Source organism: Parasteatoda tepidariorum, chromosome 3, assembly GCF_982258835.1.
Source record: "Parasteatoda tepidariorum strain Cologne lab strain chromosome 3, Ptep-v5.0, whole genome shotgun sequence".
NCBI lineage: Eukaryota > Metazoa > Arthropoda > Arachnida > Araneae > Theridiidae > Parasteatoda > Parasteatoda tepidariorum.
This window is the reverse complement of record NC_141757.1, coordinates 103027122-103039348: the sequence shown is the minus strand read 5'-3', so window position 1 is coordinate 103039348 and position 12227 is coordinate 103027122. Positions and strand designations below refer to the sequence as shown.

The following is a 12227-nucleotide window of genomic DNA, read 5'->3' as shown; positions in this document are numbered from 1 at the left end:
ATTTATAATGCATTTAAAGTATAATGCATTTTACACATATTATTAAGTAGAGTTTTCATCTTATAAATGAAGTAAATATAATTTACGAATGTGTAGGTTATTTTTGTTTAGAATAATCATGAATAATTTCCCTCGCAGCGTCCACTGGAAAGAAAAGTAAAATTAAACCATAGATTAAATGTGCAGTCAATTTTAAAAAAAATTTAAGTGATCTAAAAATGACTCTTTCATTGCGCTGTGATTGCGCATTTCAATGTGATTCCCTTTCGAAGAAATGAATTGTCATTGAATTTGAAAACATAAATTAACCGGAGGTTGTTGACGTATGCCTGCTTATATAAAGGGGGTGCGATTGTTCTTGTTTTCCAGTGGCGCTATCTATGGCCAAGAATTCGACTTCTACCACATCATACAACACACCTGTTTTTAAGGCGGACCCATTCACACATCCATTCATTCATCCACAGATCGTAATTTTGACCTGAATCAGAGAACGATCGATCTCCAATCCAGCACCCCCCGAGATATTGATTTGTTATGGGAACATTGAGGACTTTTGCGACTCGACAGATTTAACGTGCATCAGTCACTTTATTACACGGGGAGTCTTCGGCCGGCGGGGTTCGAACTCACGAACTCTCGGACATGGGCCCAGTGGCCTACTGAACAGGCTATCCCTGCCCATTAACTGGCGGTCTGATGGCTGTAAGAAGAGCAGGTTGTTTGAGTCTGAATGTGATAGTTTAGAAATTTTGTTTTAACTTCTGATAACTTCTTGAGTTCTAATACTCTTGAAGTATTTGTTTTTCGGATTTAAAAATCCAGTCAAAGCGCGTCTCCAAGGTAACCTTTGTTTATATCCTATGAAAGTAAGAATGATTGTGAAGAAATAATAAATAATTTGTATTTGGAAAAGTTTTGCATACGGAGCTATTCTCTTTTTTCAAATGTTTATTTCTCTCAACAAAATATTTTTTAATGTAAAAGATATTTAAATTATTAATTGCCCAAAAACTACACAATAAAATCTGTGAGAAGATTTCCATATCATGATATGGTGCAGAATAGTTGGCAACTTCTGGGCATTTTCCCACGAGAAACTAAAACGAAAAACATCACTAAAGAGGATCAACTCGAAGCCACTCCTGGTCAAACCTGTACATGTGAGAAAAAACCTGCAAGTTTAGTCCATTGGGGCCTTGGCGATTATAGTTGGTACGACAGATCACGATTCGGAAATATCCCAAATTTGTTTTAAAATGACAAAATAATTCGATCTACTTGTAACTCACACTATGTCTCAAATTAATGTAGAATGAGATAAGGGAGGAAACTAAAGAGTTAAACACAGAAGTACTAAATGACGATTATTAAAATTACTTTTAAGTCTCATTTGGCAATCATATTGTTTTATGCTTTTCATTACGTTCTTCCTCAAGTTTCCATAGATCTTGATTCTGTTTCTGTTTCTTGCTTGCTTAATGACAAGTTGCCGATTAATTAGAGTTCCAAGTTCTCGATATTATAACTGTTTAATTCCATTTACAACAAGTCATACTTTAAATTGAGGGTAAATTAACCTAGCTGTTCATTCATGTTTTATGCGTGCACTATTATATATACGGTAAATAGCCAAACTAAAAACTAGTTCATCTATATATTGTCGGTTGTTTTTAAAAAAGGGTTGGATGCAATTAGTAACTATTAAATAAATTATGAGTAGATATTTAATATTTAAACGAAACTTATCTTTGATCTCTAGTTGCAGGTTCATGCGTAGCAAATTGCAGTACACCAACTCATTACGAATGGGGGTCACCATTTTGTGTATATGGGCACTATAAACAGAGAAACAACAATGCAGTGCTAACACAAATAATTTAATATTTTTTTATTTACTCTGTAATTGTGCCCTTAAGCCTACGCTCCCAAACCACTAGAGTTCGTAGCATTCAAATGCTTAATTGGGACATTCTTTTATTACCTTTTATTCCTCCTTCCTTCCTTCTTTCTTTTAGCCTTTTAGGGTAATATTAGGTTGTAACTCCTGATACTTAAGTTTTAAAAACTATAGTATGGACTACGATTCTAAAAATATACGTTGCGAGTTTTAAGATCAAAACATCATGCATTTTTTGCATATTTTATCTCTAAGTTGCCTTATTAAGTTACTGTTTAAATCTATTTTAACGATTTTGTAAAAATAAGGCTAAAACTCTTTTCAGAAATAGTTGTAAGCTAAACAATAAAATGAATATTTTTTATTTCTATTTTATTAGAGCTTCAATTTCTTTAGCTAATAAAAACAGTGAAAAGTGAAGTCCATCAAGATTTTAGTAATGGTGAAAAAAAATTGTTTAACGAGCATATAAAAATATAACAAATTATTAAAATTCGTGTCAACGTAAATATCTTTTAAATAACTGTAATATGCTAAAATATGCTATTAGAAGTACTATTATTGAAATAACTTACAACAAGCTTCGCAACTATGCTCAGTACTTCTCATCTCTAAAAATCTCCGCATTAATTAATTTGTCGCTTTTGCGCTTTGCAGGGATTGTTTAAGTGCTAACTCACACCTCACATATCAGTCATGTGCTGCATGCATTGTCACACTATATATTGTGAGTGTCACATTACTCGTGTAATATATAGTTTGTCCATTAAATTGAGTTGCATGTGGCTATTAACGAATAGATGGGATTACCAATACTCATAAAAGATTTATTGATTGAAATACTAATATTATTTTATTGCAATCGAAAAAAGCAATTGCATCCTTCCAAATATGTAGCTAGAAATACACACAAATAAAATTTTGGAATGTGAAATTTCGTTGACTCATTTTCTTTTATAAAACGAATTTGTTATATAATAACAAATTCGAGAGGGATAGAAACCATATTTTCTGGTGGCCGATGAAAGCTATATCAGAGGCGAATCCATTTTTGTGCTCAATACAGGCATAGGATAGAACTAAAGCAATTTGTTCGAGAACACATTTTAATATGAATGAATCAATTCATATTGTAGCCTTAACCACAAGAATGATCTGTCTGAAGTAGAAAGGTGCATACAAATATTTTCTTAGAAATGCTTTCTTCGGCTACTGCCGTCCTTTCGACTAACGTGGATTCTCTTTTAATTCCTTTCTTTTCAATAATTTATATTTTTTAGAGGCTGTGCCTTTGTTTCTAACGCGTTCTTTTTTATCAATTACGTGGTGGTGTCTTAATGAGGACCGTGGTGCTCATGCGATAAAATTTCAATTACAACATTTATTTTTGTTTTTGATTATCATGATGTGTTTTTCCTTAAGAAAAGTGATGCCAGTGAACAACACATTAGTGTCAGAATTAGTGGAAGATAAAATTGTGATTGAAGAATTATAATAATTTTCGCCGATTTTCGAATGACATGAGGTATTTTAACTACCAAGACACTTTTAACAATTTAAGTAAAGAAATCTAATTCTAAAGCAGGAAAAGGACTTTTTTTTAAACTTCAAAATCTTACGAAAACAAGTTTTAGGCAATTTTGAACCCCTCACATCTTTTTCAGCGAAATAAGAAAATTACTCCTCCCATAATTGCGTAAGAATTTCCCCTCTCCTTGTTCTTTGCCTTTATTTTGACTTTTACTGCAGTAATCTCATTTTAGACATGAATTTTAATAAAATATGCAACTTTAACGTGTAAAACGAAGCAAAACTTACATTCTAAATTACTTTATAAAATTTCTAGTAGTATTTTTTCTTAAGAATTTTTTATGTTTTTATACGATAGTAATTGATGATTTGAGTTTCTCCTAATTTAAAATTTTATTATAAATATAAAACTTACCAAAATTTTTATTTTTCGAATTTTTACGTTTTTTTGCATTTAAAAAATTTGTCAATAAGGAGATTTATTATATTCCTTAGGTCCTCTCCTTATTCTTTGCTTTTACTGCATCAATATAATTATACAAATAAATTTTATTAAGAAAATATAACTTTATGTAAAACTAATGTTTTTTTCGGTTTTCCTTTAGGGGGAAGGGATTTACAATTTTTTTTAAAATTTATACCGCAAAAATGTACATTTTCTTTGTCTACCTACAATTTACTCTTATTATTTTTTAATTAAAATATTAGAATGTGAATGTTGACTAATTCAAAACGACGAAATAGAAAACTGAAACTCAAAATTTCTTACATTTAATTCTGTTCCAAATTTTTATTTTGCCAATAATCCCCTTCCATTAAATGGATTATAAATTAGTGCTAAAATCTCAATCTGAAATAAAACGAAGCTTAATTTATGTGCTGCAATATCTTTAGGATGAAGTCAGATTTGTGTTCATAAACTCTTCATGATAACATCCAAATGATCAAAAATAAGAGAATTAACATTCTCCAGCACGAATTAATTTATGCATAGACTGAACATGAAGTTTCTTGAGAAGGGAAATCTGGACTAATGAAATTTGGAGAGTTAACAAGCACATAACGAGCCGCTGTAATTACTTTCATCAAAACTTTTCTTGGTGTTCTTTGCTTTAATTAGTATCATTTTCTAGTTCAAAGAGGAAACTGAATTTTTGAAGAAGAAAAAAATTATGTTCTGAGATAAAGTTAAATTTTATGAAATATTAAAAGAATGTTGCTCTTTAATTTTTTTTTTTTTAATTCAAAGAATTATTTGAAAAATAAGTCAAAATTTAACATTAAGTATTACATGCTTAATTAGATAAATTAGTTAGCTTTAACAAAATATAATGTTGATAACTTAGTTAGCTTTAACAAAATATAATGCTGATAAATCTATTTATTGTTAAAAATGCTTAAAAACGTGAGAAAAAAAATTTTTTTCTTAAGTTTACCGATTCAATATTTAATGTTAAAAAAACATATTTTATGAAAAAGTATTTTAATATAGTTTTAAATGTTTATTAATTTTATGCAATTTGTATTTTAAGGTAAAACTTCTTTAATTCCAGCCGCCTATGGCTACCAGCTTGGTAACCTTTCAAAATTGCTTTGTGCAACAAATAAATTTTAATGATAACCAAGCCGAATGCTCAGCACAACTGTATTTAAATATTTTATTTCTTCTACCCAGCCACCAATTCTAGCTCGACCTTAATTAGTTTTAAATAATTATGCTAATCAAACTTTTTTACCGTCTATCTGTTGCCCGAGCGGAAGTACTTTGATTTCAATTTAACTATTTTAAAGAGTTACCCGTGATATTATCGAAGTATAGAATTTTAGTAATAATTATTTAAAATCTGTCAGGAAGTCCCCACAAGCGGCCGTAAGTATGAGTTTATAGCAGGCAGCTGAGGTATTAAAATTAAGTGACAAAATTCATCCCGAGGCGCACCCGTATTTTGGAGACATTACTTGAATATTATATAATATATATGCTATGGCTCGAAAAAAACAGGCTTCCTCACCAGTAATTGATATCACAATATGCGGCACCGTTTATGCTTACAATTTTTGAAAAGATCAAAAATAAATCTAAATAATTATTTCGCAACTAAGTTTTTATTTTAATCAAATACAAAATTATTCTAAATAAGTACTTAAATAATATTTTAAACCTACTTAAATTATTACTCAAAACAACTTAACTAAATAAACAATAACCGTAGTGCTTCCTATAGATAGAGAAATATACACTCTAAAAACTGTACCTCTGATTTCAGAGGCACAAGCTAAATGTACCGTGTATTTTCTCGCGTAAGAGGCACATAACTAATGTGCCTTTAAAAATGAGAGGCACCACGAGAAATTGAAGGCACCAAAGCAAACGCCAGTCAATGCGCGGTACGAAAAGACTTTTGTGCCTTTCATTTCTTTTTCTTCGGTACGATCATGTAACGGAGAACAAGCGCATGCGCACATCAGTGAAAAATTTTATGACGAAATACGTTTTCTGTCCCTTCCCATCCACGCTACCGATGGAAGAAGTTTGTCTACAAATGTGTTCTATCGATGTTATAAAAATGCTTGAATTTGGTAAGTTTAATACTTATATCTTATTTTTATATTTATTCCTAAGTAACGACGGCATCTTTTTTATTAATACATTTCAATTTTTATTACTGAATTATTAATGCTACAAATCTTATAAAAATGTTTAAGCGAGAGAGCTAACCCTAGTTATGTTTACATTTCTGTTGTAGTTGTATTATTTATGTTTTATCATTATAATATTAAGAGGAATGTTTTTAAAGTGCCCTATATTTGTTCTGTAGTGTTTGATTATAATTTTGTATGAGGTTTTCAATGTGGCGATAGCTATGAATAAAAAATCATTTTTATTTGAAATACCAATTTGCTTTTTTGTTTATCTTAGTTTACATTCGAGAGCTATCACAGAAATTCTCTCACAGAATGATTGAATAATTTAAAAAACAACGAAGAATGTTTTCGAATTTTTATTATAATTATGAAAAGTATACTTTCAATTATTAGCTATTTTAGAAAACAATTGACATTGATATCTAATTATAATTATTTCAAACTGTTACTAAACTTACAGTTGACATAAACCTGAAGAAAAAAATAAGATTATGCTTTACTTATATTTTAAATATGGTGTAAGCATGGGAGAAAAAGGCAATCTTCTAATGATTTATAAATTTTTAATTAGTTATTATTTTTTTTGAAAAAGTAATGTTTAAAAATGTTTTATTCTAACATCACAGCTTTCAGTGTATAATTTCAAATTTTAGTTTTGAATTTATGACTCAAAATAGATAACATGGGATATATAATTATTTACGACTGTGAAACTCCTTTTAAAAATTGTAACATTTCAAATTGAAATTTAATTTATTTGATTTTTAAAAAGGATTAATAGCTTGCTCCAGGGTGCTCTTGTGGCACAGCTGGTTAAATTATCTTTCACACTGCTTATTAGAGAACTAGGGTAATGAGTTAGATCCTGGCAATGTATAAAACAACTGGCGTGTATACTTTGCATATAAATTCCGCCACAACTGAAAGTTCTCTTATTGGTTATCGTGCAGAAGATTCAAACGAGCTAGCTCAAGCGGAGTCCACTTTATCTGACCAGTATCAAAATTACATGGCATTTTAACCATGGCCGTTAAAAAGTAAAGCCCTAGAAATAGGATTTTTGGTCATGGTTGAGTGATGGGCGGTGATGAGTACCTTGCTCTTTGTTTAAAATAATATAATGCCAAGTACTTAACAGCTTGAACTTTTTGAAAAATATTAAAGTATTGCTAACTAGAGCAGTTTAATTTACATAATTTTGATATCAATAACTATATATAAAAAATAAAAAAATTATTTGCATAACATTCATTGGATCACAAATGGATTAGATATGCAGAATCGCTGTTGTGTCACTGGCATTTTCCAAGATAAATTCTTAATGCTTTATCGATATATACTGAATACTTTATTTAAAAAATATTTGGTACTTCATATTCAATGCTCAACACTTTATACTCCATGTTTTCTTGCTACGAAAAGCTACCTAGTAAAACTTTCTAATTCAGCATCAGTGATAATAATTTTTAAGAAACTTTTATTTTTTTTTATTGTTATTGCTACCTTACCTGTGTTACTTAGAATAACATTATCAAAAAACTTTTATTAATCTATAACTAATGCTTTTCCTGAACTGTAGTAAAAAAAATATGAAGCGAAGCAATTTTGATAACAATATTTAGAAAGAAAATATATTGATTGTAAGGATTGATATGTGTATAAACTTGATACAGTGAAAAATTTTTTTTTTTTTTTTTTTGCTCTCTGAAAGACAATTTAATGTTTGTGTAATCTAAATTTATATTATTAGTATAACTAAATGATTAATAGTTTTTTTTGCTGTTACTTTTTGTCTCGACTGTGTTCCAGTAAATGCAAAAAAATGTTTTTAATTATTAAATATTTTTATAAATAATAAATAATTACTTTTCGATTTACATTTGAATTTTCTTTGTTGACTCCAATTTTGTTTTGTGTTAAGAACAATCCTTGCACTTTCTTATGTATTTAAGCTTAGATAGATTTACACTTTTTTTTTCTTTAACATGTTGAATGCCACACTAATTTTACATGGCTTGTCCGTCTGGCCAAAATGATTTTTTCAGTATATATTACAATTATTTCTTCAAACCATTTTAGTAATAATAATATTAAAAAAAATTAGAGCATTAAAAATTTATTCGAGTTATGTGTTTCGAATAATCTAGGCACCAGTCACCGGTGACCCCTATGGCATTCAACGTGTTAAATTAGTTCAATAATATTATATATAAAAATTATTTTAGCTAAACCTATTCTTAATGTAATAAAATCTTCATGAATGTATTTGTGTACATTGTGATAGAAACTTTTAACAACTTATTCAAATAAAATACTCTTACATTGATAAGTCCTGTTTTAAATGTTCTAGCCGAGATGAATGCATGACAAAACACTGACATGGAGAGGAAAACCACTAAGCCTGCTACAGTTAGTCTGGCGTCCAGGGGACTCAAACCCATGATCCAACTACCTCGGAGGGTATTTTACATCAGCACTGTGGTCAATGCTAAACTATAAATAATGTGGATGCTGTGGGAAGGATTTGATCAGGCCTCCTCTGCAAATGCTTTGCCCATGTACCTCCCCCGGTGAAGTGTTGAGCATTTTTTCTTCCGGATACAACCTTTAAATGTCCGTTGCTATTTCTCTGAATTATTGTGATTCTGTATTAATAACTAGTGAAAACTAAAAGAAAGAAAAATGTGTGTCATTTGATTTTTTTCAAAATTTGGAAAATGTTTTAATAAAAGTTCTCTGCGAAACGTGTGGACTTTTTTTATAAGGGTCTGCATTAAACGAATCTTACCATTTCCAAGTAAAATTGACTTACAGTTGTTCCACTCTGTAAAGCAAATTTATTTATCACCTTTTACTATGATATTTTATTTTCTCATTATAGTGCTAATTTTTTTAATTTTGTTTTATTTTAAATTATTATAATTTTTGTAAATTTGGTTTTGGCTATTCTCACTGGTTAAATTACTCATTGTATTAAGTGTGTTTACCATTATAATTTTGCTTCCGGTGTTGTTTTTTCTTTTTTTACCTGCACTTTTTCTTTATTGACCTTTAATTATGATATTACTATATATATATACATAGCCTATACTAAGTATTTCAAATTATTTGCCAGATTTTAAAATTCTTAAGCAAAGGAAAATGTTAGAAATTTTTTATGATAGATTTTATCTGTAGGAAACTTTTAAACATAATACAAATTTATTATAAATTAATTATTTTATAAAAATGCAAATAGAAATTTAGAGTCATTTTGCTGTTGGGGAGGAGTAAACGTGCAATGAATGGGGGAGAGATTGAAAAATGCAGATGTTTTATCGTGTTTGAGGGGAGGAAATAAACATAGATTAAGGTTTATTTTTGGCAACGTATTAGATTAGTGTAGTAATATAAAGATAAACCTGAATCGACGCTATGCTCTGCGTTATTAAATTAGTGCATATATTATTGTCATGAAAAAATATTTTTTCTGCTAAAATAATCTGCATCTTGTTTTTCGTTTGAAAACAGCTTTCGCCAATACTTTCCCTCAAAAGGGAACAAGGTCTTTTTTCTTCAATTGTAAACTAGCCATTGTACATTTTCTCTATGGGCTAGTTTTATTTAGTACATTAGATTGTTGTAATCAAGTTTAAGTTAAAATAATTTTTATTTTAATAATATTTATAAAACAAATGCATGTTTAATGATTGGGGATAAAAATGCGGAATTTCACGATTTTTAAAATACTATAAAAAATAAAAATTCTGAAACAAGCTTTCAAAAAAAATTGCAAAATTCTTTTCATATATTCAGAGCTCAAATAAAATTGTCAATTAAGTAATATTAAGTACAGTTAGTTCTAAAAAAATTGAAAGCTAATGTTCCCAAAATGGGAATGATGGCGCCTAATGGGTTAATATGCTTCGCCAAAATCAGGCTTTTAAAAAAAAATTCATTTCAATAGAAAGAAATCTTTGATTTTACACTTGTAAAGTCATTTGATTAAACATATTTGATGTTATAAAACATACAAATTGTTCAAAATCTACATCTATAATTTTAAAATATTGTGAAAGTTCTATATTTTTCCATATTTGTGTGCAACTGTTACTAAATTATGTAATATTGTTCTTTATGTGTGAAAATAAAAGATATTAGATTTCATGATATTTAGTGTTTAATTTTGATTCTTATAAAGCTATTTTATTGAATCTCTAAATATTTAAAAAATATCTAAATTTATAAGAAATTTCCATTTTGAGGATACTTTTTGGAAAAAAAAGTCCATGAATTATATTGACTTGGTTTAACAGAAATAAATATTTTTTATACCTATATCTGATTAGAAAAACATCATTGTAATTGTTGAAGTATCATTAAACGCTACATAATTAAAGAAATTGTATAAATTTACATATTTTATAATTGCCTATGAAAAAGCATTAGATGGAATCCCTTGAGATGATCACCTCAAGTGGCCAATATTCAAAGAATTGGGAAATATTTTTCATTAAGAATTATTATAATTAATATCTTGGTAATAGTGTAAACCCCTTTTTATATGAAGTGCAAGCAAATTACGAATGGGTAAAAAAAAAAGTGTGTTCAAATCTGGTAAATAACAGGTTTTGGTTCCACTAAATGCTTATTTCAATGAGTGGTTCATAAAAGCAAAATCTAAGGTACAATGTACCTTTCAAGCTAAGAGGTACATCTGATTTTGCCTCTGAAATCAGAGGTACATTGTGCCTTTCATTTTTAAAGGTACGTTGTGCCCTTAAAATTCAGAGGCACAAACGATCCAAATGTGCCTCTGAAATCAGAGGTACATTGTGCCTTTCATTTTTAAAGGCACGTTGTGCCCTTAAAATTCAGAGGCACAAGCGATCCAAATGTGCCTCTGAAATCAGAGGTACATTGTGCCTTTCATTTTTAAAGGCACGTTGTGCCCTTAAAATTCAGAGGCACAAACGATCCAAATGTGCCTCTGAAATCAGCGGTACAGTTTTTAGAGTGTACGAGTTTATGGTGCCACATAGCAGAAATATATATATGAGATATTAAACTCGTATTGCTCAAGTGAGAGTGGATTTAAATTGTATTTCCTATGTTCACATTTATATTTATAGCCGTCGTTGAACAGCCAACCCAATTTTTGGGTTTACGACTACTAATGTTCAATTCCGTAGCCTTGTAATTTCGAACCCAATCCAGAAGACAAGGGAACTCCACAATCACTTAATGGGAGAAATTTGCCTTTGTGGAGGACATTTTTCTAAAACTAACCAGCATTTGCGTCACATAGAGAGGTAAACCACAAAAACCTTCCACGGCTAGTCTCATGATAAGGGGACTCTAACCCATTATCCGTCTACCACTGAGGAACTTTACGTCAGAACTGTGGTCGGTTCAAACCGGATGCGGAATTCGTATAAACGAGCCATCGCTGGGATTTGAACCCTGTTCACCTCATTTGAAGCCGAACGCTCTATCCTCTGTTCCATCATGGCTGCTATGGTAACATGGAGATTTTGTTATTAAAATGTTTAATACAACATATGCTCACAAAAATAAAAGAAAGAAAAACAAATATAGTTATCTCAATGGCACCTTTGATGGGTAACTAATCAAATTATCAACTTTGTCAGAATCAAAGAAAGTACTTGTTTTCCATTATTAAATATGCGAGCCTATGAATTTCATTTGTAAACATTTTTTTGCCAAAACAAAACGAACTCTAACTGTTCTAAATTTCCTTAAGTTAAAAGAATACACTGATCTAAAACAGTAAACAATGCCTTTTGAAACAGACAAAATCTTCTAATTGGACCATATGCTGGAGACTGCTTTTGCTAGTTATCCCCCACACAAATATTAACACCCAAGACTAATAATAACAAATTTTAATATCGTGATGCAATGTCAAAAATATATCGCGATATTTCCTCAATCAATCTAATTTCTGCATTGATGTCAATATTTTTGTTACCCAAATAAAGTCGAATATATCGTATTAAATAATATTGTATTTAAGTGAGGGATTCAAAATAGAAGGGATTTTTAAAAGATCAACTATTAAGATTAATATTAAAGTGATTTATTACATCTTGACAAGTGATGTACTGTCTCCAAACCGATAGAACTAACAGCTAAGATTCATTTATTTATT

General features: G+C 29.6%; 1 long non-coding RNA gene across 1 annotated transcript; it reads left to right on the top strand.

Moving 5' to 3' along the window:
- Positions 1-5617: 5617 nt before the first annotated feature.
- LOC147814122 (uncharacterized) lies at positions 5618-10225 on the top strand. The gene is made up of 2 exons (XR_015432674.1): positions 5618-6010; positions 8427-10225. It is a non-coding gene; the product is annotated as an uncharacterized LOC147814122 (long non-coding RNA).
- The last annotated feature ends 2002 nt before the right edge of the window (positions 10226-12227 follow it).